The sequence below is a fragment of the Narcine bancroftii genome, chromosome 5 (genome assembly GCF_036971445.1).
Source record: "Narcine bancroftii isolate sNarBan1 chromosome 5, sNarBan1.hap1, whole genome shotgun sequence".
Classification (NCBI taxonomy): domain Eukaryota; kingdom Metazoa; phylum Chordata; class Chondrichthyes; order Torpediniformes; family Narcinidae; genus Narcine; species Narcine bancroftii.
The window spans coordinates 228,004,775-228,032,387 of record NC_091473.1 but is presented as its reverse complement, the minus strand read 5'-3'; the positions used below and the strand labels follow the sequence as shown (position 1 = coordinate 228,032,387).

At 42.9% G+C, this 27,613-nt stretch overlaps 1 protein-coding gene across 1 annotated transcript in view; it reads left to right on the top strand.

Annotated features, from left to right (window-relative positions):
- LOC138764991 (SAM pointed domain-containing Ets transcription factor) overlaps positions 1–27,613 on the top strand; it is a 140,956-nt gene that overhangs the window by 20,532 nt on the left and 92,811 nt on the right. Inside the window, exons 3-4 of the mRNA XM_069941554.1 lie at positions 22,608–22,671; positions 23,951–24,084. The gene's annotated coding sequence lies outside the window, so the exon portion shown is untranslated. The remainder of the gene's footprint in view (positions 1–22,607; positions 22,672–23,950; positions 24,085–27,613) is intronic.

Sequence of the window (27,613 nt, the reverse complement as noted above, 5' to 3'; positions counted from 1 at the left end):
TTCGCTCAAGGCACTAGTATGATTGATACCCTTTTGAAACAGGTGGGAATCTCTGACTGCAGCAGTTGGTTGGCACTATTCAAAGAGCCATTCCTCCTCCTCCTGCTTGCTGGTGTGCCCTCCCTTCCTTATCCACTTTTACCTCCCGTCATTGGGACCGTGTTCCTCCCCCCTATCCCTCCCCCCACCACCCACCATTTTGTACCTTGATGAAGGACTCAAATTCCAAGACGTTGTTTTTGTATCATTATTTTTGCCATATAAAGGACACTGTTTGTCCTGTTGAGTTTCTCCAGTGTTGTGTTTTTACTTCAACCACGATGTCAGCAGAGCTATGTGTTCTAATACTTAATTCAATGTTACTTACTGGTATGTCGGTTTCTGAGGCTGTGGGTTCAAGCTATAGTAATTCTAAATGGGAATATTTGATGATTTACCATCAGAGCTGCATTTTTAGGCTTCAGAGTGTTGGTGCATGGAAACAATGGCAGAAAATAAAAACAATTTTAACATCATTTGTCCAAAGGAAAACTGTCAGTTGAAACTTTGAATAAAAGTAAAATGGGCAGGTTGTAATATTAGCAACTAATCATGACCTGGGGAGTAAATTTTAGTCACCAAAACAGTTGCCAAAATTAGAGTTCATTAATATTTAAAATCTGCAAATAACCAGTTATTCAAAATGTCAATCAAGCTACTTTGTCTTGCAACTGATGAAAAGGCTTTTGGAGTGCAACCAGAGGAGTCACTCTGGAGTCTACAGCAGGCGTCGACTCTTTTAAACAGGCTGTTTAAATCCTGTGCGGAGCCGATGGTCGGACACCAAGGCGGGGGGTGGGGGGGGGGAGCGCTGAGATTTTGCTCCCTACTCTCTGTGGGTCTGCACCAGTGGCAGAGCTGCCATTACGGCAGCTCCAGCATTTTTTATCCATTTAGAAATGGGGAACAGGCCGGAGTTGCCCTGGGGTGGGGGGTGGGGGGGATAGTTTGGCCGCCCCTGGTCTACAGCCTCTATTCTGCACAATGATGTGGCTGGTCTAATTGAATGGTGTCTCTCAGAAAGTTGCCGATGGTAATGTCATATAATTGGTTAGACTTTCTCTTGTTGAAGATGCTAATTGCCCAGCATTTTTCTAGCATGAAAATTTAGCCCCTGTGTGAAATTTGTCTTGGTTTTATGACATGCAGGCATTAACTACTTCATTTGCTGAGGAGAAGTGAAGAGAATTTATCATGGTGCACTCATCACTTCTGAAGAAGGTTTGGCCAAGAACACTGTCCTAATAAACACTTGCAATTACGACTAAACTCTGACCATTGCAATCACTTTTCTATTTGTGTGAAATATGACTGCAACCTTTATAATATGTTTCTCTTGATGCTGTTGACTTCCATTTTACCAGAGGAACTTGATGCCATGCGCAGTTTAAATGATGCTTGATATCACAAGCTGCCACTCTCAACTTACCATAGCTGTTGTTGAGTGGTCTCAGAGAAACAAGCTGGCATCAATGAGGCAAAGTCTCAGTGTATGAACATTGATTGATATCACAGTTCCATTGCTTTACTGATGATTGATTGGGCTGTAATTAGTCAGGTTGATCTTTCCTGCTTTTTATGAACAGGACATACCTGTGAAATTGATCATGTTATTGGTTAGATGCCAGGGTTAGAATTGTATTGGATAGACTGTCTAGAGGTACAATTAGCTTTGGATCACAGGTCTTCAGTAAAATAGCAGGAGGTGTCTGGTCCAAGAGCTTTTGCTGTATTCAGTATTCTCAGTCAATCCAATTGACTGAAGACTTACGATCTTAGTAGGAAGCTGAGATGGGTCATTCACTTGGTACTTCTGTCTCAACATGGCTACAAATACTTCAGCCTTGACTGATGGACTTAACCTGAAGAATGTGGATATTCCTGGAGCCTCTTCCTTCCATTGATCTGAAAGAGGATGACTGCATAGCTGATCCAATCCAGTGGGGTTGCAAGAGCAGTTAGCTCTGATGTCACTTTTGCTGCTGTAGCTCCATCTGACCAGCACCTCCTTTATCGGTGTCCTTGTTGCTACTACCAGCATGTCCTTTGGTCTTTCTTATTTAAACTAATTTGCTAATGGCAGAACAAGGTGATACATGCTTGGTTTCATGTCTAGTTTTCAGTTTCTAGATCCCTATTGAATTTATCCCATGTGGCACGATCCAATGATCAATGGGGGAATCAGAGGTGGAAAGGGTGAACAAATTGAAGTTCTCGGGAGTCACTATCTCGGAGAATGGAACCAGCACACTAATAGCATCATGAAGAAAGGTCATCAGTGCCTCTGCTTCCTCAGGAGTTTGCAGGGATTTGGTGTGACATCAGAAATCCTGACAAATGTCTGGTGATGCTGACCAGCTGGATCACGTTCTGGCATGGGGACACCAATACTCCTGAGCATACAGCCCTGCAAAAGATAATGGGCGCAGCCCAGGACATCACAGGTAAAACCTTCCCCACCATGGAGAACATCTACAGAGAATACTGCCATTGGAGAGCAACAGCAATCATCCAGGATCCACACCACCCAGCCCACGCTCTGTTCTTGATGCCACAAGATGCACTCCATCAGGTTCAGGAACAGCTGCTACCCCTCCACCACCAGACTCCACAACAAACTCAATCAGGGACTCATTTAAGGACTCTTACTTTTGCACTTTATTGATTGTTTTCTCTCTCTGTTTTGCACAGTCAATTTGTTTACATATCTTTATTTTTTTAACATGTATAGGTATCTTCTTGAGTACCGTTTTTTACACCACCAATGAATGGCAATTCTGCCTCGGCCACAGGAAAAAGAATCTTAGGGTTGTATGTGATGTCATGTATGTACTCTGAACTTTGAACATTTATAGCATGATAAAGTAGGAAAGGAACAAGTGAAAAATTATTTTGAATATTTGCTTCATTTATAGTCTTTATAGTAATTCTAAACACACTGCCACTGTTGAAATACGTCCTCAACTTGAGCATAGAATGTCCTTGATGGAGAGAATCCATGGACATACGATGACCGTGAAGGCGACTCTCTTTTGCTTCTCTTTCTCTGACTAAGAAGCACTTCAGGCAATTTCTGCCTATGGCAAATCTGTCTGCCTCACGGCAGGTGAAAACAAATTGAATCATGCATCTTAAATCTTGAAAAGAATTGATTTTGGTTGGCGGCTGTTGGCTATACTTGAGCGAGAAAAGTTGAGAATGTAGTGCTTCCAGCCATGTTTACTGCTGAGGTATCCATAGAATATTGTAAAAAGCCCTTCCATTCAGTTTAAGCAGGTTCTGTGAACCTCAGAGGGCAATGAGCAGCCTGGGATAATATGTGAAGTGGTTCAGTCAAGGGTCATGTACTCTGTGGAGGCTCCCTTTGGATACAAGTACAACAGGGACATTCAATGCTCTCCTTGCTTTTCTGTGACTCCTCAATTTTCAGATTGGTCCTTGCACCTGAATGCTCTGTTTTATAGGGGCAGGTGAGATCATTTGGAAATCTTTATCAATACTTAAGCCTGGATAGAACATGGATTCATCCAGAGATCCACCACCTTTGTGGAATGTGTTGCCCAATGACATTATCTGACCTCTGGAGGATTATTTGAAGGCTCTTGCATGTATTTTCTGCAGAAGAGAGATATTGACGAGGACCACAGGTCCCATCACCATTGTGACAAGAGTAAGAGCTGTTGCTGCCCTCATTGTTGATCCAGTATTACTCATCCTTGTTTGAAAATGCCTCAGTTGAAGGGGAAACTCCTAAAGTAAATAGGTAAAATAAAATGACCTTTTGGGCTGTTATTTACTTAATATGCTATTACAAGCATTGAGGCATGGTTGTGTGAATAGTCTTTTCATGTATCACTTATTTGCATTGTATTCCATGAATGCCTGGGGTACTGTATTCATTTACATTGAATGTACGTATCTAAGAGAACAAGGTTTGTGAATGATAAAGGAATTCTTAATTTACTAAATAAATGCTTGAAAATATGTGAGCCCATCAGTCTTCACTGCAATCGGAAATCTTTATCTATTTCACATACCTCATTGATCAGTTATTGTTTGTTTTCATGAAATGGGAACATCTGCATAAAGCAGTTAAGTTGCTTTCATTCGCAAAGCTGAGGTGTTTTTTGCACGGCAATTGATGAAAACCGGGAATAGAAGACAATTTATTCAAACTGGGTGTAATTTAAGGCAATAATTAATCATCATTATTGTAAACACCAGGCCATAAACTATCTTATAGAACATACTTAACATGCAAACTAATCCAATGCATTTCTCAGAAGAACAAACTGACAACAGTAAGTGTTGAACTAAACAGAAATATTATGATAGTGAATATGGTTAAAGATATAAGATTGAAGTTGTTCTTGTGAGGGAAGTGGAGAAGCAATTAAGAAAAGTACACCACAGTACGAGGCCTAGGTATCGGAAGGAATGGTCACAGATGATGAGAGGGAGAGAGTGGATGTAGACAAGGTCAGGACTGACGCCATAGTCAATCAGAAAAGTGCAGAGGTGCTGGAGAAAGTTATAGATATATGAAGTGATAAGGCCACTAAAGGATTTAAATATTAGGATGTGAACTTTAAATTGCCTTATTAAGAAACTGAAGGCCAAAGTGGATCAACAAGGATATAAATTATTGGAGGACTTGGGTCTACACGATGCTTTAGAGAGGTTAAAGTTCACTGTAAAGGGAGGAAGGGAGGTCTGCCATGAAAATTTGTGTCCAGAGGAAGCAAAGGTTTGGACAAGGGGTTCAATGGAAAATCAATTGCAACTTGGGAAAGAGATTGGCAATTATTACAATTGCAATACATTGTCAGAACCTTAATTCAATGTTGCAAGCAAGAGCTGTTTGTTTTTATATAATGCAATGACCAATGAGGAGAATTAATTCAATGACAATAATTTATGGTGGAAACTGCAGCTCACACACAACTCTGTATGAATTGAAGGCATTGTGAGGGTGGACCATTTGTGGAAAGTTAGATCCAGCAAATATGTGGATTTTGGCCCAATGCCAGTGAATAATTAAACCTAAGGGCAGCCTGTAAGAGGAGATCCCCACGAGATTTTAGAAGTAAAAATGAAGATAAGGAAAGAACACTCATTCGTAGATTTGCCATTGTTCTGATTAGGTAAGTAGGAGGAATCAAACAATCCAACTGAGTTGGGAAATAAAGAAATAGCGTTGAAGGGAACTTGGTCGATGAATACTAAAGGAAACGAGATTAATATCCTGCATTCTCAATGTCATAAGGCTTATTATTTTCGAACCCATTAGGTTATTGTCAGTGATGATTTGTAGGATTCAAATATGTCATAAAGAAAGTAAATTTTAAAAGTTTGGAGGAGGGTCAGGCATGAGATAGAAGGTGTTTTATTCTGATGAAGTATTGAAAGGAAGGCAGTGAGAGGGAGGAGAAGGAGGAAACTTCTACCAATGTCAATCAATTTGGCAGCTCAGAATGGAAGTTGGATGTCAACAAGAAGCAGATATTATAAAAAAGAGAGTAGAAGATGGGCGCCATTGGTAAAATGCAGAGGGCAAATAGAATGGAGCTTTTATTGTGGATGAGCATCAAAAGCAAGGGCAGCCTGAAGAATCCAGCTCGAAAAGAGGTACAGGCGAGTCAGTCAGCACCATCAGGTGAAGGAACAGTTTCTTTCCATGGGCAGTGAGAATGCTGAATGACCAAGGAACAGTTCACACTCACCATTCAAGACTCTCATATTCACAAAAAAAATATTTATTTGTATATATGAATATTTGTTTGTCTGTATGTGCATTATGTCTGGTTGTGTGTCTATGTGTTTATCACCGAGGACCAGAAAATGCTGTTTCATCGGGTTGCACTTGTTCAATCAGATGACAATAAACTTGATTTGACTTGAACCCAGGGGAAACATAGCAGACAATGGAGACACCTGAATAAATTTGGCAGTGAGAGTTAATATTACTTCCCTTTTCTACAAATGCTATTTTTCATTGGCCATGATGATTCTGGCCTAAGATCTAATCTAAGCTTGAAATGATATTACAAAAGTAGATAAAAATGCTGACAAACTTATAATGCCACTGATGTCTACAAATGCCAGTAACTGGTGTCAACAGAATGTAGCACAAGGTCCACTTTACCTGTCTAAAGATGGTACCCGGGGATTGAAAGAAACCTGCAGTTTGATTTGCAGCGACCATAGGAAGAGACTCAGTTGCCTGCACAAACTTCTGAGTTGTTTTCAGCTCTTTCGGAGCAGTGAATGGTTGTTGGGAGCAAACTTCTGCTGCTGAGTGTTCTCTGTGAATGAACAATTTATCTTGCAGCTGATTTAGTTCAATGCAAATTGAGGGGTTAGTTGATTGGATTGAGGAAATAAATCAATATTCCCTGAACGTTCTCACGAGAAAGCCATGGTAATTATCATGAGAGCATTTACAAAAGGCTCACCTATTCCAAAGAAAAAAAACTGAGAAATAGTCATGGGGGTTGACCCAAATATTGCTCCTATGGCACTCCTGATGTCAGTCAATGTGCATTCACGACGAGCCCTATCATAAAGTGGTTGTAATGTATAACATAACATAACAATTACATGTGTAGAAATAAAACATTTTGGCAAAAGCTCAAAATACAATATGTGTTGGATTGGAACAGAGGGTGGGAGTAAGGACAAGATGCCACTGTTGCGGTAATGGTCTAAATAAAAATGAATTTAACAATGTACAGTGCTAGTAATGTATGGATACAAAATTAAGGATGGGAAGAAACTTTGAACGATTTTCCTTTTGTAAATAATTTATTGCGAATAAACTCTACTTTGGTAAAAAGAATGTTCTTACCCTTTCTGTCTGAGCGCTCAGCTATCAAATAAGAATAAAGAAATTAAGAAACCTATGTAGATTATCAGACACACAACAGTTTGCACAGCCTCTAGAAGATTCACTAAATTCAGCGTGGATGTGCGGATTTTTCTCAAAAAGTACAACATTCAAAGAAAATCATTTTTAGTTTTTTTTCAGTCTATTGAAAATTAGCCCAGAATGCTAATTTAGTCAGCATGGACAAGTTAGGCTGAAGGGTCTGTCCTGTGCTGTATGACCCCATGAATCGAACTGAAGGGGCTGTTTTCTGCTGAATGACCCCATGACTCTAACTGAAGGGCCTGTTCTGTGCTGTTTGATCCTATGAATCTAACTGAAGGGCCTGTTCTCTGCTGTATGACCCCATGAATCTAAATTCTCTTCTGTGGACTTTAAACTCCAGGAGAACTCTCATGTCTCACAACCCTGTGACATCAAGCAGCCAAATGCAACATAGAATTTTCAGAGAAAAAAATCCAGGAAATAAAACGAACAACCTTTATATAAACATTTTAAAGAGCACAAAGTAAACTTTGGAACCTTCCCATGACAATAAGGCAGCAGTTGAAATGGTTTAACAAATAAAGACAATAATTATTATTTTAGAATCCATTAAGTGTTTGAATTATTTATTTAAAGGAATATTGTACATACAATTTGTTTTTTAAGACAGCGAGGTTGCTAGACAACAATTATAACTCATGTAAAATTCATGTAACAAAGAACAACATTTTTAAAGACCTTGAAATCTAAAGCATTGGGCAATGTTTCTTTGGAAGGCTGATTGTATAATGTGATTATATATTGACACCTGTAATTTTCCATCAAGGACCTCTGGGTAAATGCCATTCTAATAGATGGAGCAGCCTTGGCATGCTTGGCAGTAGTAATTAAATGTAGCACATTTCTGTAAATTTCATTGGTAGAAGAGTGACCAATAACAACCTGTGCCATAAAGGTGGAAGAAGGCTTTCACAGGAGACATGAGACCTTCTTCAGTTTAACTTAATTTGTGCTTACTTTACCAGATTTCTGCAGTGGATAGCTAACCTTGGGAAACAGTTTTGCTCTCCCAAGCCCACCTTGAACTGCATTGTATTCTCTCCCACGACCTTGACAAATGTTAGGAGTAGAAAATCAAAAAATCGCAGATGCTGGTAATCTGACATAAAAGCAGAGAATTTTCGGCAGATCCAGCAGCATCTGTGGAAAATATCGGTCATTTCAGGAACCAATACCGCCTGATCAATTCAGTATTTCTTGCATTTTCTATTTTGATTTCAGCATGCTTCATTTTACATCTGTGCAGGTGATTCCATGAACATGTCAGTATGCACGTCATGTTGGGAGATTAAATATGTGTTTGTACACATGTGTGTGAGTGTGTTTGCGTATGATCATGCAGCAAGTCAGCATCCAGTTTACTGTTATTTGTCAAACCTCTTGGTTCAGTTCACTGCCTTGGGAGAATAAGAGAAGGCTTTCCATGCAAAACTGAGGAATAATCACCAGATTACTAAGGTGGAGGTGAAAACAGTATATTAAAATATAAAATATTGTGAAGAAAGTTCAGGCCTTTCTCAGTGACTGCTGGTATATTTTTAACAAGGGAGCACACTACAGTGTGTCATACTTTTAGTGAAAAGATGCAGTTCATTTATGGTAACATAGTTCATGAAAAGCAAAGAGTGTGAAAATGTTCAAGGGTGGACTTTCAGACATTTGTCAATGCTAGTGCTGGGAGTTAAACAGTATGAAGTGAGTGCTCGAACACTCAGTGCAAACTCCAAGCAATCCACTGGGACAAGATGTGAGGTCTTGTGGTAGTGAACCAAGAGTGAAAGATGAATGATATGAATAAGCAAGGAGTAAGCAGAGCGACTCCAGAAGTGTACACCAAAACAGAGTGTTGTTTCTGCGTTTATAAACTTAAGTAATCTGGTACATTTAAAAAGTATCGATGACAATCAAGATTAATGTTGAATAATATTTACTGTGACAGATTATGTTGTTTTTGTATTGTATATAGATATGTTTTTGTGAGATAAATTGGGGCAGGTTTTTTAGTGTAGGTCACATACAAACACTTTCAAATAGATCTTATTTAAAATACTGGAGCTTTGCTAATGCTAGACATTTCGGTGCCTAGAACCTTTGCAAAACCTTTGGAGAGTGCCCAAGCAACTTCACTAATGGACTGTTGCTTACAAAATGGCAAAAGATGAAAGAACTTATTGGAGCTACAGACTGTCTGGAGTGGAACTTGCTGTTCTAAGAGGGTCATGTGGTTTTGCAAGCAGAGAGAGTAAAACTGGCTTTCTCTCAGAGAGAGGGAGATAGAGGGATATCAGTTCTGCAGTTTTACAGTCAGCAGCAGTAGCTGGGACTGGAACAGGACAAACTGGCAAGCTTGTTGAAAACCCCTTTTGGAAGACAAGTTGTGAGTGCTTACTTCAGCCTGGTCAAAGCCCTTGTGGTTCGTGCAAGAGGAGAGGACTGGCTGCCTAATGTTTCACTTGGAAATAAGAGAATCAAAAAGGAACTCTGTAGTGACCTGAAAGAAAGAGGTTATCATCTGGAGAACCCTGAGGGGGAAAGTTTCTTCAGCAAGATACTGAAATGGCTGATTAAAAAGGTATCAGTTGTGGGTGTCCAGCGTACAAAAATCTCTCTCTGAAAACCAACAAGAACTTTATTGATAACCATTTATCTTTCAAGCACCAAAGCCCGGTGAACTTCATAAATGTTAAATTCTGTGCACAGTATAAGAATTACCTGCAACCAGTGAACTTGAAGGAATGAGAAGTGAGGTTGGACTGTGAATCAAAGAACTTTTCTGAACTTACACACACACACACACACACACACACACACACACACACACACACACATTACATACACGTGCGCTTAAAATTAGAAGGGGGTTAAGTTAGGTTAGTTAAGTCAATAGTGATAAGTTAAAGTGTGATTCTGTTCTCATATTTAAAGATAATTAAAAGCAACTTTTGTTTAAGTAACCATTTGTCTTGGTGAATATCTATTGCTGCTGGGTTTTGGGGTCCGCTGAGCTCGTAACATTGCCAGCTTTAACTTTACATAAATAGATAAATTAGTCCTGCACCCATCTATATGAAAATGTGAGACTGTTATGTATCATTGCTGCGATAAGCTGAGTAAAACCAGATACTTTGCTTTTGATATGCTGAAGCAAATTAAAAAGAATGGCTTATACTAATATAGGACCTTTATTGACATCAAAAAGCCTTGAAGCATTTTATGAGCACTGAAGTCTTTTTGTATATACAGCTGTATATAGGGAACAGGTAGGTTTCACACAAACACCAATGAAAATCTGCTTTTTGGCTGAGAGATGTATGTTGGTCTGTGCACACTGAGAACTGCATGATTCTTTGAAACACTCTCTTAATTCTTGAATGTCCATCTGTGAGAATGGAGGCAATCGGTCCAATCAATAATAGTGTCCAGTTGGCATTGTGTAAACTTCGATTGTGTGTTGAGTGCTTGGGAGTGGGACTTAAACCTATGAACCGTGATTCGACATTCAGAATATTACCAGTGAATAAAGTCAATATAGATTTATGAAAGAGAAATTGTGTTTAGAAACCTACTAGAGTTTCTTGAATATGTAACTGGTAGAACAGATAAATGAGAACTAGTGAATGTGGCTTAAATGGATTGTCAGAAGGCATCATATAAAGACCCACATAAAAGATGGGTTGTGTGTAATTGGCTAAAAATTGGTTGATGGAGAGGAAACTGAGTAGGATTAAATGAACAGTTTTCTGGGCAGCAGGAGCCATAGCTTTTACCAATGGGTATCACCAATGTAGATCGGAGAGCTGAATGTAATATTTCTAATTTTTCTGAGGAAATGAAGAGGATTGTGAGCGTGAGGTTGATGAATAGAGGCATACAGATGCAGTATAACTTGGATAAATATGGAATTATGCATTCTGGTTAGAAAGAAAGGTGGAGTGTTGGTAAACTAGTAACAGGTTGGGAAATGTTGATGTACAAAGGGATCTGGGTGTCCTTGTACACCACTCAGTGAAAGCAAACATGTAGATGGAGTGAGCAATTCAGATGGCAAATAGTCTCTTGGCTTTCATTGCAAGAGGTCTTGAGCATGGGAGCGAGATGGTCTGCATTACATTTATACAATGTTTTAATAAGATTGCACCAAGGGTATTGTGCATGGCATTTGTCTCCATAGGTGCTCTGTGGTTAGTAAAGAATTACTTTAAGGTGGTATGCAAGCAGAAAAAAAAGTTGAGAACCACTGATTTAGAGATATTGTTCCTTGGACCGTTGGAAGGAGAAGCTTGACTCCCTATAAGAGGGTGGGTGGGGGTGGGGCAGTCTCTCATCAATCGCAGTCAATGACACTCTTCATCTGGCCCCCTTTGGCAAGTTGTACATGCCTTTTGCTTGTCTTCTTTTGCTCTGGATTGGATTGGATTGGAAGCTGGAAGTGGGACTTTGACTCACTCACCATTTGTATTTGTCAATTAAAGTGGCTTTGAAGTATGCAATCATCCACGAAATGTGATGAATTCTTTGTAAATTAATCCCACAGAAAGTTTTAACCAACTGATTATTCCTTTCAACAACAGACATGGCACTTCTTCCTGGTGTAAAGACTATAATCCTTTCTGTGGATCATTTTGCTGTTTGTTCCCCATCCAAATCAGTTAACAGAGGAGGCATCAATTGGACACTGCACGTTCCAAATATCGATTCGGACTCCAATGCTGTGAAAGGGCAGGATGGCTTGAAGTTTGTGAAATGTGTTCAGGAAAGTTTTCTAAATCAATATATACAGTTGCCAACAAGAGAGAATGCAATACAGGATCTCTGATTAGGGAACAAGACAGGAGCAGGTGACAGATGTATGTGTAGGGAACTTTCTGGGTCCAGTGACCATAATGTAATTAGCTTCAAGTTGATTATGGAAAAGGATAAGTCAGGTCTTTGTGTAGGGATTCTAAAATGGAGGAAGGCAAATTTTGTGGAAATGAGAAAGGATCAGGAAGAGTGGATGGGGATAAGTTGTTTTCTGGTAAGGGTGTGTTAAGCAAATGGATTACCTTCAAAGGCAAAATTTTGAGTGAAGTGTTTGCATGTTCCTGTTAGGATTATAGGCTAAGTTACCAGGCAGAGGGAACCTTGGCTTTCAAGGGGTAGTGGAGATCTGGTGAAGAAGAAAAGAGAGGTATATAGTGTGATAGTACAGATCTATCACCAATGTATATAGACTGTGCTTACAGCGATTGGCTGAGAGCTTAGCCGCACCTACTGTCTGGGCCTTAAAAGGTTGTGTCCCTAGCCAGGTCGGATCATTCTGGACTGGTTGGCCACCTGTGAAGAGCTCCTGTCCTTTGCTAATAAAAGCCTTGGTTTGGATCAACAAGTCTTTGATTCTTTCAACGAGCTCTACATATAGCAAGTATAGGCAACAGGGAGCTAATGAGGTCCTTGAAGAGTACAGAAAAAGCAAGAAAATACTCAAGGAAATTAGGAAAGCAAAAAGAAGACATGAGATTGCTTTGGCAGATAATGTGAAGATAAACCCAAAGGGTTCTACAAGTATATTAGTAAAAGGATAGTAAGGGACAAAATTGGTTCCCTAAAGGATCAGATTTGTCAACTATATGTAGAGCCTCAAGTAATGGGGGCGATCTTAAACAATTTTGTTTTTGCATCAGTATTTACTCAGGAAACTGGCAGAGTGCATAAGGAAGGAAGGGAAACAAACAAGTGTCATGGAACATATGGAGATTAAGGAGGAGAAAGTTCTTGCTGCCTTACAGTGAATAAAGGTAGATAAATCCCCCAGGCTGGATATAATATTCCCTTGGACCTCGAAGGAGACGAGTGTAGAAATTACAGGGGCCCTGGCAGATACATTCAAAATGTCCTTAGTCAGGGTTGAGGCGCCAGAGGATTGGAGAGTAGCTCATATTTCCCTGTTGTTAAAAAAAGGCTCCAAAAATAAACCAGGGAGACCAGGGAGTAATAGACCAGGGAGCTTGATGTCAGTATTACGTAAATTATTGGAAGGTGTTCTGAGAGATAGGATATATAAGTATTTGGACAGCCATGGGCTGATTAAGTTGTTTAAGACAATAATGAGGCCATATTTGGAATTTGTGTGCAGTTCTGGTCACCTGACTACAGGAAAGATATCATACAATTGAGAGAGTGCAGAAAAGATCTACTACAATGTTGCTGGGTCTTCAGGAGTGGAGTTACAGGGAAAGATTAAACAGGTAAGGACTTTGTTCCTTGGACCGTAGAAGGATGAGGTAAGATCTGATAGAGATTTACAAGATTATGAGAGATATAGACAGAGTGAATGCGAGAAGGCTTTTCCCACTTAGATTGGGGAAGATGAATACAAGGGGTTGTGACGGTATGCCATTAGGCAGGCGAATCGGCCCCGCTTGTCACGCATGCGACGGAACAGCCAACCAAAATGGCGCCGTCGGGGGTTTCCTCCCGACCTCGGCACTGGGCTCAGAAGCCCATGTTTGGGGACCCACGTGATACTCCAGTAATGTCGGGGACCCCCAGCGCAGTTCTCAGGAAGGTCCAGGATGGGAGTATAAGACCAGCCAGGCAGCCTGCAATAAATCAGTTTTTGCTCACTGAACTCAACCTGTCTGGTTGTGCGATCCTTCAGTTAGCAGTGTAGCAGCTGCTACATTTGGTGACCCCGACAGGTTCAAACGTCTTTGAACCCAACATGAATGACCCTTCGATGAACGCTATAGCCATCAAGCTTCCTGACTTCTGCGTTCAGGAGCCGAAGACCTGGTTCAGCTACGCAGAGGCTCAGTTTCACCTCCGCCAGATTTCATCGGATTCGACCAAGTTTTACCATGTGGTCGCTGCCCTGGACCAGGCCACCGCCAAATGAGTGCAGCACCTTGTTTAGCACCCACCTGTGGAAGATAAGTATGCGACCATCAAGCGGGTGCTCACTGGCTCACTCGGCCTCTGCAGATGCCAGCGTGCTGCTCGGATGCTGCGCCTCAATGCCTTGGGGGACAGAACTCTAATCGAGCTGATGGATGAGATGCTTGCACTCATGGGCAATCACACCAACTGCCCGCTCCTTGAGCCCATCTTCCTCGAGCGCATCTTCCTCAACCATCTGCCTGAAGACATCCTGCCATTACTGTCCCAGGAGAGTTTCATCGATCCTAGGAAGGTCACTCAAAAGGCTCAAGAGCTATGGCTTGAACGATTCCCAGAGGACTCAGCAGTCCAGCAGATTACGAGTCATGGGCATGACCACGCCAAGCCTTCCTCTAGCCCCTGCAGGGGCCTCAAAGAGCATAGTCAGAAGCAATTCATCCACTTCAGGCCTTTGGTTTTTCCACCAATGCTGGGGACCAAAGGCTCGGAAGTGTCGTCAGCCCTGCTTATTCCAGGGAAACGAGTAGGCCGGCTGCTGTTAATAGCTGCCAAGAACACAGCCTTCTCTACCTGCGGGATTCAGTCAGCTTCTTCGTCGACACCAGGGCCAAGATAAGCGTCATCCCGGCCACAGCCATCGAGTCCCAGAACTGGCCTCGAGGACCTCCCCTCTGTGCAGCCAATTCGATGAGATCTGAATGTATGGAGACAAGACCTTCCACTTCCAGCTCGGCCAGCGGAAGTTCTCGTGGAGGTTCACTGTTTCGTCCCTTCCAACCGCCATCCTGGCTGTTGACTTCCTCCTCGCCCACAGACTCCTGGTTGACATTCGAGGTAGGTGACTGGTAGATGCCCGTACCTTCCGATCCGATCGACTCAACGCCTCCTGCTCAGAGCAGTCATGGATGGCCACGGTCAGCACGCCCAAGGACGAGTTTCAGCGTATCCTGGACGAGTTCCCATCCCTCCTCAAGGTGCAGTTCTCCGCTGCCTCACCACACCACAGAATGTTTCATTACATCCCCACCCATTGCCCGGTGGTCCACGCCAAGGCACCCCGGCTCCCACCGGACAAGCTCCAGATGGTGACGGAAGAGTTCTCGCATCTGCAGGAGCTGGGGATCATTCGACGCTCTGACAGTCCTCGGGCCTCACCACTCTACCTGGTCCCGAAAGCCTTCAGAGGCTGGCGCCCCTGCAGATATTATTGACGGCTTAATGACGTGACAGTACCTGACTATTACCCGATCCCTCACATCCAGGACTTTATGGCCAACCTGCATGGTGCGAGGGTATTCTCCAAGGTTGACCTGGTGCACGGGTATCACCAAATCTCGGTGCACCCCGAGGACATACCCAAAATGGCCATCATCACCCCCTTCGGCTTGTTCAAGTTCCTATGCATGCCATTCGGGCTCAAAAACGCCGCCCAGACCTTCCAGTACCTTATGGACACAGTGGGCAGAGATTGAATTTCGTATTCATTTACCTGGATGACATCCTTGTCGCCAGCAGAGACCAGGCACAACACAAGTCTCACCTGCGCACCCTCTTCTCCCGACTGGCCAACTTCAGCCTAACCTTCAATCCGGCCAAGTGCCAGTTTGGGAAAGAGTCCATGCAGTTCCTGGGCCATACCATCACGGCCAAAGGAGCCACATCTGCCACCAAGAAGGTCGCTGCAATCAGGGAGTTCCCACGCCCGGACAACCTCATGGGGCTACAGGAGTTCACAGGTATGGTCAATTTCTATAACCGGTTCATTCCAGGCACTGCACGCATTATGCAGCCACTCTTTGTCCTCATCACGGCCAAAGACAAGACACTCGCCTGGACTCCAGAGGCCAGCAGGGCATTCGCAGCCATGAAAGATGCCCTCGCGAAGGCTACCCTGCTCGTCCACCCATGCACTGACCTGCATATGGCACTCTCCGTCAATGCCTCTGTCATAGCCGTCAGCGCCGTCCTAGAAGAGCAGGTGAACAGACAGTGGAAACCACTGGCATTCTTTAGCCAACTTTTTCACCCGCCAGAGCGCAAGTATAGCACTTTTGATCATGTGTTGCTGGGCATGTGCCTGGCGCTGCGTCATTTCTTCTATTTCTTGGAGGGGAGGCCTTTCACCATTTTTACCGACCACAAACCCCTTACTCAGGCGCGCGCTATGGCAAGTGATCCCTGGTCGGCCCGCCAACAGAGTCACCTCTCCTTTGTGTCGGAGTTCACCACTGACATTTGGCACAAGGCAGGGAAAGACAATGTGGTCATCGACGCACTCTCACGACCAGCCATTTGCGTGCTGACGCCTGGCCTCGACTTTGACCAGCTTGCCCGGGACCAGAAGTCCGACGAGGAGACGCGGGCCTTCAGGACTGTCATCACAGGCTTGCGGTTCCAGGACTTCCTGACTCCTTGTGGTGAAGCCACCGTCCTGTGCGATGTCTCCATGGGGACCCCATGACCAGTGGTTCCCCAGCATTGGCACAGGCAAGTCTTCCACCATATCCATGACCTTTCCCACCCTTTCACCAGGTCCACGTTCCGTATGGTGGCAGAACGTTTTGTCTGGCATAGGCTTCGGAAGCAGATTGCAGACTGGGCCAGAACCTGCACCCATTGCCAGTTTTCCAAGGTACACAGGCACACCAGAGTGCCCGTACAAGATTTCAAACATGTCCGGGAATGGTTCAGCCACATACATGTGGACATCGTCGGACCCTTGCCTGTTTCCCGAGGTAACCGTTACCTTTTCACAATGGTAGATCACACCACACGTTGGCCCGAGGTGATCACGATGCCTCCACGGACTCTGGTCCTGAGCGCTTTTGAATGGTGGAGTTGACCGGTTCGCCATCCCGAACCACCTCACCAGTGATCGGAGTGCCCAGTTCACCTCTGCGCTCTGGGCACAGCTCGCCAACAGGCTGGGGATTGAGCTACATCACACCACTGCCTTTCACCAACATGGCGGTACAATCACCACCTTAAGTCGGCACTTATGGCCCACCTCACCGGCCGACTGGGTGGATGAGCTGCCTTGGGTGCTCCTGGGCATCCGCTCAACACCCAAAGAAGACCTACAGGCGTCATCAGCTGAGCTGGTCGACGATGCACTGATAGCCCTACCCGGTAAGTTCGTCAATGCACCTCACAACCCCCAGCAGTCACCGCATGGTCTACTTCCCCGCTTCCGGGCCCAGTTGGACACCTTCACACCACCACTGCTGCCCAGACACAGCACACGGGCCTCTTACATCCCCAGCGAGCTGTACTCTGCAGAGTACATTTTTATCAGGCGGGACCTGTCCACAGCCCCTCTACAAAGACCATACAAAGGGCCGTGCAAAGTCATCCAGTGTTCAGGATCCACTTTCACACTGGACATCAGTGGTAAGAGGGAACTGTTTACGGTGGACAGGTTAAAGCCAATCCACCTCGACCCACTGAACCAGTAGTTGTGGCCCAACCCAAGAAGTGAGGCCGCCCAGCAAAAAGGACTTTGGCGCCGGTTCTGGTGGGGGAGGCTGTGTGGCGGAACGCCATTAGGCAGGCGAATCGGATCCACTTGTCATGCACGTGGCGGGGCAGCTGGCCAAAATGGCGCCATCAAAGGCTTCCTCCCGACCTCGGCACCGGGCTCAGAAGCCTGCGCTTGGGGACCCATGTAACGCCCTGGTGACGTCAGGGCCCCCCAGCGCGGTTCTCAGCCAGGTCTGGGCTGGGAGTATAAGACCAGCCAGGAAGCCTGCAATAAATCAGTTTTTGCTCACTGGACTCAACCCGTCTGGTTGTGCGATCCTTCAGTTAGCAGTGTAGCCGCCGCTACACTGAAAGGGGAAAAGTTTAGGGGGAACATTAGGGGGAAGTTCTTCACTCAGAGAGTGGTGGGAGTGTGGAATGGGCTAACATCTGATGTGGTGAATGAAGGCTCAATCTTGAATTTTAAAAATAGATTGGATAGGTACATAGATTGGAGCAGATCAATGGAACTAGAGAAATAGGGCTCGGCACAGGTTAGAAGGACGGAATGGTCTATTTTGTGTGCTGTAGTGTTTACTGGTTGTAGGAATAGATATCATCTGCATGTTGAAACATGCAATTCAAAGTCATTAATTATGCATTCCAGGAAATCTGAATTGTATTTACATCTCAATGAGTTCATGTGGTACATAACATTTAACCACAGTGCCGTTTGACATCTAGGCCATAATCTTTGACGTACATGATGTATATTCTATTTTACCACAATGAGTAAAGTTGAAAATATCTTCTTCAATATCTGTAAAAGTTTGTGAGGTAATCCTGCTAACAGGGCCCATATGAATGAAACCTCTCATTTTCTCACTTACAAAATAAAAATAATCCAGTCACCATGAATAGAATGAATGCAATTAGCATTAAAGTGCACGTATTTGTTAATCGTTGGGGTTATTGCGCTCAGTGCGCTCTACAAAACATGGACCCTGTTTGTGAGAGAAGAATTAACCCTTCATTCTGTGCTTAATCTCTTTTGGTGCTTCTGATTTGTTTAATGACTTCAATCACCCTCGTTTGGTTTGGCCCAGGGGTTTGCAACTTTTTTTTTGCATTCACATACCTCCTGAAGTAATCCCTTGCAAACCACAGAGCACCTACATGAATGGAAAGAAAAGGTTGAGAACCACTGGTGTGGCCATATCAAAATTGCCATTTAAGAAATGAAAAGCCCACAGAAAAAGTTTTGTTTTGCGATCATTTTCAAATAGCTCAGAAATTATGAAGGTACCAACGAGTTTATTAAAATGGTTTTTCACATCTGAAACGTCTGTGATGACTTTAAACGCTTTTGGGTTTTTTTCTGTTCACTAGCTTAAGTTAGTTTTGCATCCCATCTTTGCCTGGCCTGGGTATGAAATTAACTGCAGATAACGTCAGGACAAATATACCAGAGATTGACAGGTATCTGAATAGTCAGGGTATCAAAGGCTATGGGGTGAAGGAAGTCGGGCTGAGTCGGAGAATGGGTCAACTCACGATGAAATCGCAGAGCAGACTTAATCGGCCAAATGGCCTAGTTCTCCTCCTTATATCTTACGGTCATGGACATGCAAGCTATTGCTTTGGCTGGGGTTCCTTTCTCAAGAAGAATTATGCTCATTTTTTTGCTAATCAGGATGGAAATTTTAATTTGTGCAGTAGCACAAGCCGTAGAATGAATCACAAAAGACTCCAGATAGCAGCATCCATAGGAGGTAAAGAGGTAAAGTTAAGATGTAAAGATATATAACTGACATTTCCGGCCTTAGGCCTTCTACACGGCATAAACAACAAACAGGAAGGCACCTGAATAAGGATTGGGGAGAGCAAGAATGAAGATTAAGAGAGGAAGGAGTTCGGACCAACAGTGAAAATGTGTTAATTGGATATGATAAGAGGAAAGATGAGAATTGAGTTTGGCTGTGTGAAAGGAGAGAGAAAGAGAGCAGGGGGAAAGGTGACAGGGGGAAGAAAAAGGGGGGATTTAATGGATACCGGAAAACTCGACGTTAATGCCATTTGGTTGGAGGATGCCCAGATGGAAGATGAGGTGCTGTTCCTCCAATTTGCAGATGGTCAAAATGTATTAATACATTAAATGAGAAATCAGGAAAGGCAGTTTTATCCAGAAATGAGGATAGATTTTGTTCCAAGCAACTTGAGTTAACAGGTCTTTCCAAATTGTGGAGCGTGATTCTGAATGGTGTTGGAGCTTAAATTGATGGGATCATGGACATGATTTGATTTGCCTCCTTACATCGGACATTGGACCTCTGCCCAAGCTGCTGTCAGTAAGATATCAGGCCAGCCCTCTCTTGCTCCGCTGCTTCAATAACCCTCACAGGACATGGGGTGAAGACCTGTGTCATTACTCAGAAGCAAGGATGAGATAGCAGTACATTAATGATAGAAGGGAACAGATACTCAACTGCACTTGGATATGAAACATCCCAAGGTTCCACTCAGAGGAAAAGACATGATGTCCTCCAGTGCACTGTCTTATATGGATCCCTCAACCATTGACCCCAGAGTAGAGTAACTGGTTATTCATCTCATTTGCTTTTTGTGGGATCTATTTAATGCAAATAGACTGTCAAATTTGAATACAGAACACCATTTCAGGAGTATTATTGCAATCCTCTTTGAATATCTTGAGGCAATAAAAGGCACAATGTATGTAAATTGTTTAATCTTGAATGTTTTTGTATTGCCCTAGTTAGGCAAATATGTGGAATAGATCAAACTTTTTATACAAACAATGAGATACTGGAGGGTGTTATGAGCCCAGAGGACCCCAAAACCCAGCAGCAATAGAAATTCATCAGGACAAATGGTAACTTAAACAAAAGTTGCTTTTAATTATCTTCAAACATGAAAACGGATTCAAACTGTAACTTATTACTATTTAACTTAACTCCCTTCTAATTCTAAGTGCACCTGTATGTAATATGTGTTTAAGTTCAAAAAAGTTCTTTAATTCACAGTCTAATCTCACTCCTCACTCCTCCAAGTTCACTGATATCAGGCAATTCTTATACCGAGCACAGAATTTAGCATTTATGAATTTCACCAGGCTTTGGTGCTTAAAAGGTAAATGGTTACTGCTCAGGAAGGTTTCAGAGAGAAATTTGTTTCTTGTTGGACACCCACAACTGATTCTTTCTGATCAGCCGCTTCAGTGTCTTGCCGAAGCAACTTGCCCCATCAGGGTTTTCCAGATGATAACCTCTTTCTTTCAGGTCACCACAGAGCTCTTTTTATGTTTCCCTTATTTCAAGTGAAACATTGGATGCCAGCCATCTTCTCTTGTATGGACCACAAGGGCTTTTGACCAGGCTGAACTAAGAACTCACCACCCATCTTCAAAATGGGGTATTTCCACAAGTTTGCCAGCTTGTCCTGTTCCAGTCCCAGCTGGTGTTGCTGAACTGTAGAACTGAATTCTCTCTCTCTCTCTCTCTCTCTCTCTCTCTCTCTCTCTCTCTCTCAAAACCACATGGCCATCTTAGAACAGCAAACTGCATTCAGACAGACTGTAATCTGACTTCCTTCATCTGTTGCTTTCCAAAACAATAATCCATTACTCCACAGCATGTCCAATTAACACCTACTTATGAAGCCCTTGTAGGCATCCTTCAAAGTTTTGTGGTGATATGACTTCCAGTCTACTGCAGGGGGCAATCTCTGTACCTGCAGGAAGACCACCTAAGGGACCGACTCCACCTGGCCAGCTATCAATCAGCCAACCTGAATATCAACCTGTGCCGGCCCCTCCTGAGCCAGTCACATGGGGAGCCACCAAGGCTTGAACTGGTGTTCAGACTTTTACTGGCATAAAGCCTGTTGTAGTCTTTTGAGTTTGTTTGCTTGCTGCTACCTCAGTGCACCACAATATTATAATAAAATATTTCACATCATTCTTTAATTCAGTGTGTAGAAGTGTTTAGTTATATTAGTACTGATTATAAAAGCCTTGTACAAGTCGTGTTATTTTCTGTACTTATTATGGATTCTATATACACAATACATTTATACGTTTTATTTTTGTAAAATCAATATACCTGTGGCCCCTCCCTCTTTGACCTTGTATAAAGCCTCTAACACCCTGACCCTTCCCCAGAAAGCCCGGGTCACGGCACAGGATGAGGTCCTTGTCCATTGTGAATAAAAAAATCAGTGAATCAGTCTCAACCTCTCGAGTTATTTACTGCACATCACACCTAAACTGGAGTGATCAGTAGCCTTTGCTAGTTGGAGAGGGTTTAAACTAGTTTGGCAGGGGTTTGGAAACAAGACTGAGAGGGCAGAGACTAGGGCAGTTGGTAGGAAGGTTCTAGCAACATGCAGTGAGTTTGTGAGGAAGGACAGGCAGTGGAGGGAGCATAAATGTCATCAGACAGCTTTAATGCAAGAAGTATCAGGAATAAGGGAGATGAAGTTAGAGCATGAATCAGTATGTGGAATTACAATGTGGTGGATGTTACAGAGACTTGGCTGACCCAAGGACAGGACTGGCTGATGCAGGCACTGGATTTTAGTTGTTTTGAAAGGGAAAGGATGGAATGTAAAAGAGGAGAGTAGCATTACTTATCAGGGATAGAAATAGTATCGCCGCTGCAGATAGGGAGGATATTGTGGAGGGACTGTCTACTGAGTTGCTAAGGGTGGAAGTGAGAACATTCTTTGTTGCTGATGAGGCCACCTACTGTTGTGTCATCTGCAAACTATAAGTTGCTCATTATCCAAGCTGCAGAGCACTCTCACTGTTGCTTTTCCACGCATGTGTTATGTATATTATTGCAGAGACACAATTTCTTTCCACGAGACATCGAGATATAGGTGGGAATGAAGGAATGGACACGAATGAAGCAATCCCTTTGAAATTCTGAGAGGGGAGGGGGGATATGAGTCAGGTTGTGGAATTTTGTTGAAGCTGGCAAAAGGGAGAAAGATGATCTGTTTAATTCCTCTTTTGTTTTTCTTTCATGTTTAGATTCCAGCCTATTTAATTTGATCGTGTACTCCTTGATAGTGGAGTTGTTCTAGTGAATCGGTGCGGACTCGAAAGGCCGACATGGCCTGTTTCCACTCCGTAAATGGTTATATGGTTATATGGTTTTCAGAATCAGAATAAATGCTTGCATATGTATGATTCATTTTTAACAAAGTTGTTAATGTACCACTCAGTGAGTCTGGCTAATATCTGAGCTAATTCTGTCAAAAATACCTCTCCCTTCCATAGGTCCGTGAGCTGCCAGCAGAAATGTTGGACATGTGCTCGATTTCAACATTTAAGAGAAGTTCGGGTAGGTACACGGATGGATGGGATATGAAGGGCTGTGGTGAAAGTGCAAGTCAATGGGGCTGTGGAATAATAGTTCAGCATCCACTGGATGGGCTGAAGGGCCTGTTTCTGTGCAACTGTGTTCTCTGGCTCTATGTAATAGCCATGGGCTCTGCAGGCAATGGAAATGCAGTCCCTGTTCTGCACTACGGTAGACTTACTGGAGGGGTTTAAGTGAGGGGGAACTTCAGTGAAGCATAGCTATTTCATACAAGGTCCCTCAATCAGCTTCAAGCACAAAAGTTGCACTTTGAATACCTCAAGCTGAGCTGTAATCTTCATTGGTTGTGGGTGGAGTTTCTGAGAGCTGGTCTGTGGCTTGTTCAAATAGAACTGATATTCTGAACAAGTGAGATGCAAAACTAGGTTATACATTTGACAACAAAATTCTCAAAAAATGTTCTTGCCAAAACAAAACAAGTCCTGTTGATGACCTGGGAATTAGGTGATCTGTGGGAAGCCAAGGAATACTTAAGATGTTCTGTGCTGAAAAAACTTCAAAGTTCAAATTTATTGCCCCAATACATACATAACATAGAACCTAGAACATGGAACCATACAGCAAAATACAAGCCCTTTGGCCCTCAATGTTGTGTGGACCCATATATTCCTTCCTAAAAAAAATGAACTAAACCCTCCCTGCCCATAACCCTCTATTTTTCTTTCATCCATGCGTCTGTCTAAGAGTCACTTAAATGCCCCCAATATTTCAGCTTCCATCACCATCTCTGGCAATGCATTCCAGGCACCCACAACTCTCTGTGTAAAAAAAACATGTTTCCCCTAAACTTCCCTCCCTTAACTTTGTACATGTCTTCTGGTGTTTGCTGATCCTGCACTAGGAAACAGGTGCTGGCTGTTATAATCATGTCTCTCATAATCTTGTAGACCTCTATGCCTCATAAGACTTGGTTCCCAATCCAGGCAACATCCTGGTAAATCTCCTCTCCACCCTTTCCTTCCTAATAATGGGGTGACCAGAACTGAACACAATACTCTAAGTGTGGTCTTACCAAAGATCCCAGCCATTACCAAAGTAGCCTGTACTCAGCCTTCTGGTTAGTCCTTCCAAAATGCATCGCCTCTCATTTATCTGGATTGAAATCCATCTACCACTTTTCTGTCCAACTCTGCATCCTGTCCTCTTATAATCTTCGATGACCTTCAGTTCCATCCACAACTCCTCCAATCTTTGTGTCATCTGCAAATTTACTGACCCATCCTTCCACTTCTTCATCCAGGTCATTGATAAAAAATCACCAAGTGCAGGGGTTGCAGAACAGATCCCTACAGATCTCCACTAGTGACCGACCTCCAAGCAGAATACTTTCCTTCCACTACTACTTATGGTGGGGAATAAAGAAGAGATGAACAGGTAAGATTTGAAAGTCTATGCATTAGCAAATACAATATGCTTCATTTATTAAAATGAGCAGTTTTAAAGAATAAAGAGGTCACTTGTTGCCACTATGCAATTGTGATGCTTATGTATGCATGCACGTGAACAAAAGCCCGCTAAGTTTGATACATTTGAGTGTTTTCGAAAAGTCTAGATTATTGGGCAGTCTGGATTTCTGGCATTGGACGTTTGGACTTCTACTGTATTGGCCTTCTGACATTTTTATGCGCTAGTTTTTTTTGTGCAAACTTCATGAGAATATTTGGAATGCTCAAATTTTTTTTTGAAACACACTGTATAGTAACCTATGACCATGTCCTACTTTTGGAATGGCTTCCGAATGTCTGCCTGAACAGAGCACTTTGCCTCTTGTCCACGTGGCTTAGAAGCGCCAGTGCTTACTTCTGATCATAAATTTGCCCTTGTTGGAATTTATGAAGCATCTGGATGAGCAATTGAGTCACCAAGATACAAAGGCTACAGATCAAGCACTGGGAAAAGACATTAGGGTAATTCCAATGGATGTGGTGAACCAAGGGCCTGTTTCTGTGTGTACAATTCTATGATTCTGCTTCAGATGCACAAGGTCTGATTCATACTTCAGGACATATTCTTGGTCCATATCATGCAATAAAATGGTCTCTGATGTACTGATATTTGATTGGATGGGACAAATAATAGGCCAGATTGTCGGTTGGCTGGTGATTCTGTAGAGAACTGCAAGATCATAAGATATAGAAGGACAAGTAGCCCCAGTGGCCCATCAAATCTGCTTCGACATTCTAATCATGAGCTGATCCATCCTCCCACTCAATTCTCCTCCCACTCAATTCTCCTCCCTGGCTTTATCCCCGTAACTTTTGATGCCCTAACTAATCAAATACCTGTCAATCTCTGCCTTAAATACATCCAACGACCTCGCTTCCGCAGCTGCCTGTGACAATGTTCCACAGATTCACGACCCCCTGACTAAAGAGATTTTTCCGCATTTCTCCTTATAATTGACGCCCTTGCCCTAGACTCCTCTACCATGGGAAACATGGTATATCTGCTCTGTTCAGAACTTACAGCATTCAAAATGCCTCAATAAAGATCCCCCCTCATCCTTCTCCAATGAGTACAGTCCAAGAGCCGACAAAAGTGAGGTGCTAACCCTTTCATTCCTGGTATCATTCTGGTAAATCTTTGCTAAACCCTCTCCAACACCAGCATGTCTTTTCTCAAATAAGCATAGTGTCTGCCTGTCCCGCATCGGACTTGTCAGCCACAAACGAGCCTGCAGCTGACGTGGACATTTACCCCCTCCATAAATCTTCGTCCGCGAAGCCAAGCCAAAGAAGATAGTTGTCGTTGCAGCCAGCACATCGAAGCACAGAGATCCAGACTGCGCTGAAGGTCAGCTGTCATCTCTCATCCCAGTCCTGGAGCTCATCATCAGTTCCAGGAAAACTCACTGCATGGCTGAGCCAAAGGACCAATCCTGCCACCCCCCCCCCATCCTGCCACTGCCTTTGTATTTGACACCCCAACTTTCTGCCCGACTTATCCAGCTCATCTAACACTCACCCTTCCTTTTGAATAGTGTGGGCGAGCTTCGTTGGAAAGGGAGGTGTGAAATGTTTTTGTTATTTTACATTTTTAGCAGCATATTAGGATGTCAAGGAGTAAATTTATGACTTCATATTTTAAAATTATTAACGTGCTTTTGACTGCTGCACAGCACTGATGACATGAGGCTGCTGGGAGCGGCACTACTTGTGTAGCATTGGGGCTAGTACCAGAAGTTCTCTACCATCCTGCGTAGTATCTTTGGCAGAGATGGTAAGAAAGTATTTTGCTAAAATCCTGATAAAGATCAGCCATCTGTTGGAATGCAGACCAGCTGGCCTTTGTGCCTTTATGTGTGGCCAGCAAACAGTCAAAACCTTTGATCCTTTTTCAACATTTATACATGAGTGTCATTTTTAAAATTTTTGCCATAATTGAAGGAATGATAGGATGGAATTGATGGACTGAATGGCCTAATTCATTTCCTATGCCTTATGGTTCAGGCACAGCGGTGAGTAGTGATGAAAGGGCTTAAAACTAAGAAAGGTGTTGTCAGATCCGATGATATATTACACTATATTAGAGTGACTGGTTGAGAAAGAACACACAGAACTCAGATGTAGTAAGGGATTGGTCTGATAAAAGATTAGCGTTTAAACAGTTTGAGATAGCTGACTGGGGCTCTCTGTTATACTTTAACCATTGTACACAACATAAAAGCAGAGTGAAATGCTGTATTAGTTTACAATGTATATATTTCTTCCTGTAATGCTATTTAAGAATTACTTCAATTAACAAGTATAAAACCACTGACGGTAGATGAGCAAATTTTATATTCTGTTTTTAGAAATATAAAATAGAAATGTATTGCCTTCTGACCATGAAGTAAGATTTTGCAAGTAACCCAGACAGCTTAGAAGACATGGCTCATTGCTATGAAGTGCGTAGTCAGCATGGTGTCAATGAGAATGAGGATGCCTCATCACAGATTCCTTTAACTTCCATTATCAGTCAAGGAAAAGCTTCTTGTCTTGTTTTGTCTTTGGAGTTCAATCATCTGTTGATTGTTTACATTGATTCTTCCAGCTAAAGATGACCCACCATCAAGCTTCTATCAATATAACAGCTTATAAAATAATTTAAGAATCCAAATTCATCCAATGTGCATTTAGATACAGAGATTGGGGAGATAAAACAAAAAAGTCTGCAGATTCTGGGGTTCAATGCAGAAAATAACAGTGCAAGAGAATCTCTGCAGGTCATGCAGCAGGCCATAGAAAGCCAAGGACAGACAATGTTTTGGACCTGAGCCACTCATTAGGCAGATGGAGGGAAGGGGGTATGGAAAGGGGGATGAGCACAGGCTAACGGGTGGATACAGGTAGGAGTGTAGCCAAGTAAGGAGCTGAGAAGTGATGGGGAGAGGGCAGAAGGCTAGCTCTCTGATAGGAGAAGGAAAATAAGCTGGAGGAAGGGAGATTGGGTGGGGGGGGGGCGGGGGTGAGGCAAAGAGAGAGACTGGCGGAGGTGGATAATAGAAATTTGTGAAGTTGATATTGACACCCTTTGGTTGAAGACTGCCTAGATCGATGGTTTTCAAACTGCCCCCTAAACTCACATTCCACTTTAAGTAATCCCTATGCCATAAGTACTCTGCGATTAGTAAGGGATTACTTGTGTGAGTGGAAAGAAAAGGTTTGAAAACCACGTTTTAATTGTACCTCATTGACTTGTTATGTGCATGGTTTCATAACTCCAAAGGAAATGGACCAATGGCAATTTTTCTCGAGCAAAATATTTCAGTAGCAATTGAATCTAGAGCAGTGGTTCTCAACCTTCCCTTTCTCTCACATTCCACCTTAAGCAATCCTTACCAATCACAGAGCACTTATGATGGAATGTGAGTTTGGGGTAGGGGGGAGTTTGAACACCACTGGCCTAGATGGAATATAAGGTG